At 36.8% G+C, this 8,566-nt stretch overlaps 1 protein-coding gene across 1 annotated transcript in view; it reads right to left on the reverse strand.

Moving 5' to 3' along the window:
* The window catches only part of LOC101740079 (putative epidermal cell surface receptor), an 80,019-nt gene extending 76,644 nt beyond the window's left edge, over positions 1–3,375 (reverse strand). The window contains exon 1 of the mRNA XM_012689568.4: positions 3,131–3,375. The gene's annotated coding sequence lies outside the window, so the exon portion shown is untranslated. The remainder of the gene's footprint in view (positions 1–3,130) is intronic.
* Positions 3,376–8,566: the final 5,191 nt, after the last annotated feature.

Raw genomic sequence — 8,566 nt, forward strand, 5'->3', positions numbered from 1 at the left:
TGCCGCCAAATTTTGCGAATATATAATAATGTTAATATTATTAAATTATATCATTTTAAAAGAAAAATATTTTAAACATGAATATATATTGAAATCCACAAAAAAATATTTATAGTATATTTTAGTTTATTTCGTATATTAAATTTTTTGATAAACTATTTATGCAGTGTGTTGTAGTAAGTAAATAATTTTTATCTTTTTCTTGTGTGCCGCCAAATTTTGAAATCGTTAAATATGTGCCGCAATAAAAAATAGGTTGAGAATCACTGTCATAGATGAATCGTTCTTTACTTAACTGACTGACCCAGTGGCGCAGTAGTTAGCGGTCCTGACTCTTGCGCCGAGGGTTGTGGGTTCGATTCCCACGTCGGGCAAACATTATGCGATGGACAAGTTCATTTGCTCTATGTTTATTATGTATATATTTAAACATATCTAAGTATTATCAGTCTATGGCACCCATAACACAGGGAATCCTAAATTGGGGACGGGTGACCGTGCGTTTTTTCTTTATTGCTTAGTTGGATGGACGAGCTCACAGCCCACCTGGTGTTAAGTGGCTACCGGAGCCCATAGACATCTGCAACGTTAATGCCGTTACCCACCTTGAGACATGAGTTCTAAGGCCTCAGTATAGTTACAACGGCTGCCCCGCCCTTCAAACCGAAACGCATTACTGCTTCACGGCAGAAATAGGCAGGGCGGTGGTACCTACCTGTGCGGACTCACAAGAGGTCCTACCATCAGTAACCAGTGCTCCCAGCTACTATTATTATTATTAAATAAAACATATAACATTATTCGCAGACTTATTTGTTCGCTCGGTACAGTTACCCGGATCATTACGCATTACAATGTACGTGTGTGACAGGAATATATCAAATGTTCGCGTCGATCGATTGATGTACATATTTATAGCTTTGAGAATCCGGGTTTGGTTTCGGAATGCAAATTCAAAAGAATTCATATCTTTTACATTCCATCGGATAGCGTCAATTATCGTAAGACGGATTGATCAGCATTAAGTTAACTAAAAATTTTTATTGATTTTGAACATCCATATAGCAGTCCCGAAGAGTTTATAATAAAATGCATCACTAGAACCGTTCTTAAGCATTGTGTGAAGGAACACGTATGCATTTTAGAAGGTTTTTATTGACACATTCTCTAAAAAAACCACTAAACTATTATATCTTCATTAAATTAACTAAATTTATATGCTTAATATACCGGTATTTAATAGAACAATTACTGTTAATTTTATTAATTACTATTATTTTGTAATTACTATATTTGTATAAATAAAACACAGTACCTAATGATTAGTATTTCGTAACTACTATTAATTTATCTGTCATTAGTTTCGCAAACAAAATCTCATCATTTATTTATTAGTTTTAAATTCAAATGAAATATTTGTTCGTATACACGATTTTTCTTCTAAAAAATTCTAAAATTGTAATACTTTTTAATTCGATTCGATTTGTTTTCGTATACAATAAAAAACCAAAAAATATATCGAAATTTTAAGAAATCTTTAACAGTCATTCACTTTACCCATAGTACAAGATTTAGTGTTAATAAATTGTAGATAATTGTAATTTTGTATTCTTTAATCAGAGCGCCAATCACCGGGATATACTAATAGTTTGATTCACGTAATATGTGGTGTTTACTGGTGGTAGGACCTCTTGTGAGTCCGCGTGGGTAGGTACCACCACCCTGCTTATTTCTGCCGTGAAGCAGTAATGCGTTTCGGTTTGAAGAGTGGGGCAGCCGTTGTAACTATACTGAGATCTTAGAGCTTATATCTCAAGTTGGGTGGCGCATTTACGTTGTAGATGTCTATGGGCTCCAGTAACCACATAACACCAGGTGGGCTGTGAGCTCGTCTATCCATCTAAGCAATAGACTATCGATACAAAGACCGTAAGCTTCAACCACTACGCGTTGTTTCAAAGATTGGTCCTTATGGCTGTTTCTGTCAACTGGAGCTTTTGTAGCCTTAATTGATGTGATTAAAGTAAGAAACCAGTAAAAGATGCGTGGTTATCCGTGGTGGATGTATTTTTGGATCGTATGGTATGTATATTATTTTTTTCGCAGTTATGCTTGCCGGTTTGAAGAGCAGGTTAGCCGCTATCCAATGTAATTTAGTATTAGACATGTACCTTAATGTAATTCGTGTTGCTCATTCGAGTTATGGCATGCTTAAGACTGTGCGCCTACCACAGTTTTTTTCTGAAATGAAGTCAGTAAAGTGCATTTACGGATGGAGACGGTTAGTGGCTTATCCGGATAATGTTGACGGTATAATGCTACATTAAATATTTTTTTCAATTTCTAAACAACATTTAGTTCATTCATTTGATGACTTTCGGCTTTTGAACATAAATTATGTTTGTCAAAATGTTGAATTTAATGTCGGCTATTTTGAACCTTATTGTCATATTTGTCAAGAATTAGTTTAATGAGGCTTGTGTATATACATACTTAAATACCAAATTGTTTTGAACCATGGAAATTTAAAACGAAATTGTTCTAAATTTGCTTTAAGGTACATCACAAAAGGCTTTTAATATCATATGCATAAATAAATAAAAAAAGGTTCGCTTACTTATACAGATAAGCGAATCTAAGCTTTTATTTTTAAATTATTGGAAATTAAAATCCAATAGGAAATCAATTAAAATCTTATTAAATTGTTCGAAAATCAAAATACATGGTAGTCGTATTTCATTTGTTCATTGAAATAAGTTTACATATTATAATATTTTAAACTTCCTGGTCCAATTATTAAAAAAAAAAAAAGATTGTAGATGTGGAGCTGCTTAATCTAACTTCGAAAGGCTTCTAAATTTAAACAAAGATAACCAGCAAACGACTCCGGTCGTCTGTAAGCGTTGTGGACTAAATGCACGTAGTTAAATTTGTAAACATTTCTAACGCCAGACACACACGCTTTCGATTCACAACCGAAACCGCAACACCATAACATTAGAATATAAATCGCTGGAGGCTCCATCAGTGGAAAGTTTGTGATGTGCCGGTTCTTCGGAGAGAGAGGCGTCTACCGGCCCGAGGCGTCCCTAAATAATACCGCTATAATACGTTTAAGCTGTGAACATACCGGTGGACTGCAGAAAAACACAGGTAAAGGCACTTTTGTAACAATAAAATACAAATATTTCACAGCACACGCGCCGATCCAACGAAGCGGGAAGGTTCAAGTATTATGATGTTTGTTTTATACACGAAGTTTTTTGATATGTGACGAGCAACACGTGCGAATAGGTCGGAACGTTACGCGGTACTGGCGCGCGCTGACCGCTTACGGGGAGCGCGACCGGTCTGAGATTTCTCCCCGTAAACAACGAAAGCGAGCCTTCCAGCCTTTCTTCGAGTCGTGGCGAAACGCGATAGACCCGCTACTACAAGTTCTCGATGCTAATTCCGTGACCTTGTTCCACAAAAGCAGACTGGCCGTTATTTTAGACGCTCGAACGACTCATCGTTTCTGATACTCAAACCGGAAAATGACATCCATTTGATGGTTAATGAGATACCTACAAATTCCGGAACACAAATTCATAATACGAAGACATTATGATTAATGAGAAAACGAAGAATACAAAAAAGCTTCTACGATCACAATAAATATCTCCAATCATTATGCAAAAGTATTTCAGTCAATTTTAGTCAGTAAGCCATCTAATATTCATATTATTCATATTCATAAACTGCTGAAATTGAACTCCTCTGCCAATTTGCAGCTAGAAATTGTAGCAAGCTATCACATCAGGTGAAAGACCTTACTGAAACCCCACATAACGAGTGCGTGCGCTAAGCCTCAGTTCGCAAACTATGGAAAACATCTGTCAAGGCTTTAATAAGCAAGAATTCCACATGACCACAACTGCTCTGCCAAGAGCAACCGACTATGATGATGATGATCACATTATAATCCATCGCTAGCAGTTCATTTTTTGCTTAGATGGTTAGACGATCCTAGGGCTTACCTGGTGTTCAGTGGCTATCGGAACCTCTGTACGTGATCGTAAATACCGCCATCTGCCTTGAGGCTTGAGTAATAAGTCTGACTTTTTATAGTACAACGGTCGTAATAGGCGGAGTTGTGTTGTTTGTCTCTGCGTTTATCAATAAGTAGCATCGTTATTATTCTGCCCAACCTTATCCCTCTAATTTCAATAAGAGTTCCAGGCGGGCGTTCTGGCTGTTTTAGTCCTGTGTGCTTAGTGCGAGCTTTTTAACGTTCTCGATAGCGTAAAAGTTGACTCAAATTTGTATGCAGTTGGAACAACGGCCCTAGCGGCAAACGTAGGCAAACGTTCCAACTCCATACAAATTTGAGTTAACTTTTACGATATCGAAAACGTTAAAAAACTCACACTAAGCACGTGACACTGAATATTTCGCGTCTTTCGGTTTGAAGGTGAGATTGTCGTCATTACAGTACCAAGAACTTTAATCTAAGGTCTCAAGATGTGTGGTGGCGTCTTGTTGCTATTTCTATGTACTGTCATGAACCGATTAGCTCAAGACAGGCCGCGATTTCCTCTGGCCAAGTATATTGGTAAAAATAAGATGTTTTTTTATTGCTTAGATGAGTGGACGAGCTCACAGCCCACCTGGTGCTAAGTGGTTACTGGAGCCCATAGACATCTATAACGTAAACGCGCCACTCACCTTGAGATATAAGATCTAAGGTCTCAAGTATAGTAACAACGGCTGCCCCACGCTTAAAACCGAAACGCATTACTGCTTCACGGCAGAAATAGGCAGGGCACTTACGAATTCTGCATTCGAACAAATAGTAGGGGTTAAATTCGTATGCTTTCATCCGAGCAATAAAACGTGCGATGACGCCTCGGAGTCAGGATCTGCTCGCGGAATCGGTCAAGGCGCTACATGACTCAATACTCAATAGACACCTTGGCACACTTCTTATAAGACCCTGCTTCGTATTAAAAAAGTGTGATTCCGGATATGTATTACAGTACAGATAGAAAATTCCATAGAAAAATTCAATTGTTGCAAGTTAATAAACTTCCATTACAATTTAGAGAGCTTATGTGGGTGCCTTCTAATAATCCAACCATTCTGATCATGAAACCATCAGACTCAGATGGTTTCATATGAACATAATAGGTTGGGGAAAAGTTTCATCGCATTTTTTAAGAAAATTCACAACATATTTTAATATACTTAGTTTATTTACATTTAACTAAAGTATGTAGGTACAATTTTGTTCGATAAATTTTTGCCATCTTGTATGTAGGGGCATGATCCCATTGCTATAGAAATTTTGGGGCTTCTGATCAAAATACCGCGGCAATTGGTTTTGGCAGTCCTCTCGTGATGTTAACCTGACACTGCCTAAAGAATTCTGAAGAGACCGAAACAGGTGGAAGTCTGAAGGTGCAAGGTCAGGACTATACGGCGGATGCATTAACACCTCCCAGCCAAGCTCTCTTCATTTGTTCGCAGTAGAGTTCAGAATCAATGGTCCCGCCTGGTGGTAACAACTCATAATGAATAATAATGCCCTTCCAATCCCACCACACACACAGCATCACCTTGTTGCGCGTTAGCCCGGGTTGGCAAAATCGTACAAGATAGCAAAAAGCTATCGAACAAAATGGTACCTACATGCTTTAGTTAAATGTAAATAAACTATATTAAAAAATGTTATGAATTTTCTTAAAAAATGCGAAGAAACTTTTTCCCCAACCTAATATGTTAAGGTTTAACGTGTACTTGTATGAGGTATTTAGTTTAAGTACTTTAATTTAAGCAATCAAAATATAATCTATTAAGAACATCGTGTAACATCAGTATTAAACTATAACTTGTATCAGTCTCAGTCTCTATATTGTTTGAGGGTTATTTAATATGGTTTATCTGCTCTTTTCTTCCCTACTTATTCTAGTTACCTCAAGGGGTTATTCTAGATTCACCGAACTGGTAGATGAGCTCGCGGGCCTCAAACTTAACGTTGTTGCTAACACGAACCCTAGAAAGAGCCGTGTTTCGCAGAATCTACCACCGGATTGGAAACGCGACCCACTGAGAAGATCCGGCGAGTAACTCTGTGTCTGTGGGTTAATTTACTCGCCGAGCCCTTCGTCGCAAGCGACGGGTTCGACGAGAACGATGACCGGTGCTTGAGGTAACATTGAGAGCCCCAAGGAATTAAGAGCTTTGGATATTACTGCGTCAAATTTAAAGAGCAGTCGGTTAGCGTGGATGTTATGCGTAGAGAGAAGATGCATGTGACCAGGAGATGTATGGAAATGGTAGTGAAAGGTAGAGGGGGAAGAGATCGACCGAAGAAGACATGGATGGAGTGTGTGAATGACGATATGAGAGAGAGAGAGGAGTGAGTGTTGAACTGACAGCTGATAGAAGAGAATGGAAGAGAAAAATTATTTGTGCGGACCCCTCCTGGTGGGATAAGGTGAAGAAAAAGAAGAGAATATTACTCCGTCAATATATGACAACCTAAACATACATTCTAGATTTAATTAAAGCTAATTTTATAGTTTAATCTTGCGTTTTTTTTATTGGACATTGGTTCCGAAGTTTCGAATGCATTAGAGATTTCACGAGATAAAGCTGTAAAAGCAGCTTTAATTGCGACACGACTCTTGGCAACCGAAGAAATTGCTGTTGTAAGCTTATCTAGTTTAAATATTTATTTAAAAAATGATTTAAACTATTTCCTCGAATCATTCGTTCTAGTCGTATTCCATTTTTAAAAAACCGAACCTTAGAGATCTTCGGAAGTGTTTTGTAGCTTTTTTCGTTATTCGTCAATCGTAGATGACTATAGACGAGCTTATTTCGCGTACACCTGATGTTTTGACCGGTTACGTCATTGGTATAACGGCCATCCTACGGTTTAATTATGAATGCTACGCAGAGATATGCGAGATGCTATAATTAAAGTTCAACGTTCCACATTCATAGAACCTTAAGCTAAATTTCTTCTACGAGGAACAAAGATACATAACTATACGATAACTCAAAAATACTGTTTGAGATATAATCAATACAGATCAATAAATTTGTTTTTGTTTAGTAAAAAAACCTCTTAAAGCACTGTCCATATAAATATCAATAACATATTCAAAATAAATATTGTATAGTAATAAAATTTTACTGTATAACAACCGTGTATAGGAAACCTGAACGCAGTTTAAAAGCTTTCTAACTACGAGTGAAAATAAAATGGTGGTCAGCTGCAATTTCGTTAATTGATTCGGCAATTTGTTGTTCAGGTTTCGGTTTTTGAACGAATGTGCGACTTATCTTAAAGTCGTTAAGTTCAAATTTCAAATTTATGTTTGGGACGATCTTTTTACTAAAGTTAATTTTTTTAGGAGCGTCGAGAATAAGAGTGGCATCTGAAGCATGCAACGAAGTCAGCAGACATAATTTGTCGAGAATTTCACACTATGAAGTTGTGTGAAGTTAAATTACGAGGCATTGCAGATTCTATCAGTAAACGTAACTATAATATACCATTTTTACTGGTGGTAGGACCTCTTGTGAGTCCGCACGGGTAGGTACCACCGCCCCGCCTATTTCTGCCGTGAAGCAGTAACGCGTTTCGGTTTGAAGGGTGGGGCAGCCGTTGTGACTATACTGAGACCTTAGAACTATATCTCAAGGTGTGTGGCGCATTTACGTTGTAGATGTCTATGGGCTCCAGTAACCACTTAACACCAAGTGGGCTGTGACCTCGTCCACACATCAAAACAATAAAAAAAAACCATTCGAATTAGTCGGATATACTTCGGATGTATTTCGGATATATTTTATATTTTTCAAAACTACATTTAATTCGAATAGGTACTGTTTTGCAGTATGAACAGATAGATTAGCTATACATATCTCTTAAAATACATTTATTGTCTAAATCTGAATGGAAAAACTGTTTTAACAGAATTTAACAAAACAGGAAGACCTCTATTCGATTTCTTGTGTTATCTCAGACCTTTTTTATAGGGTTTATGGATGATTCTTTTTTATTTCAAAACAGGTTATTTTTTATGTAATGCTGTTTAAATTTTACGAACATCTGACAGTGACAATGAACAGTTAGTTAGTCTTGGAGTATTAGTAGCATTAAGGATAATAATGAATATTTAGTTGACTTGGACTAAATTATCGATATTCTCATTTTGTTGAAGTCGATTTTCTTTCGTCTTCGTTTTTTTTGTATTTTTCTTTATATGTTTATTAATAACAAAACTGTGTAATGTTTAACACACCTATAACGCGTATTATAACGTTTGAGTACAAGATGTTAAGGATGTATACGTATTGTTTTTTGGTTTGGCGCGTCAGAATCATAAAATTAGTAAGTAGGCAGGTGCAACCTACTCGCGTAAAAAAAAATTTGACCTTCACACGTAACTTATGCGTTAGAACAATATACTGTTGCGGTGTTAAAATAAACGTTAATTACGACAAAAAAACAAAATACGTTTATTAAGAAAACACACACGGGTTTTTGTTTCTAGTTGTAGTAGTTTAGAGA

The sequence above is a fragment of the Bombyx mori genome, chromosome 25, assembly GCF_030269925.1.
Source record: "Bombyx mori chromosome 25, ASM3026992v2".
Lineage (NCBI taxonomy): Eukaryota > Metazoa > Arthropoda > Insecta > Lepidoptera > Bombycidae > Bombyx > Bombyx mori.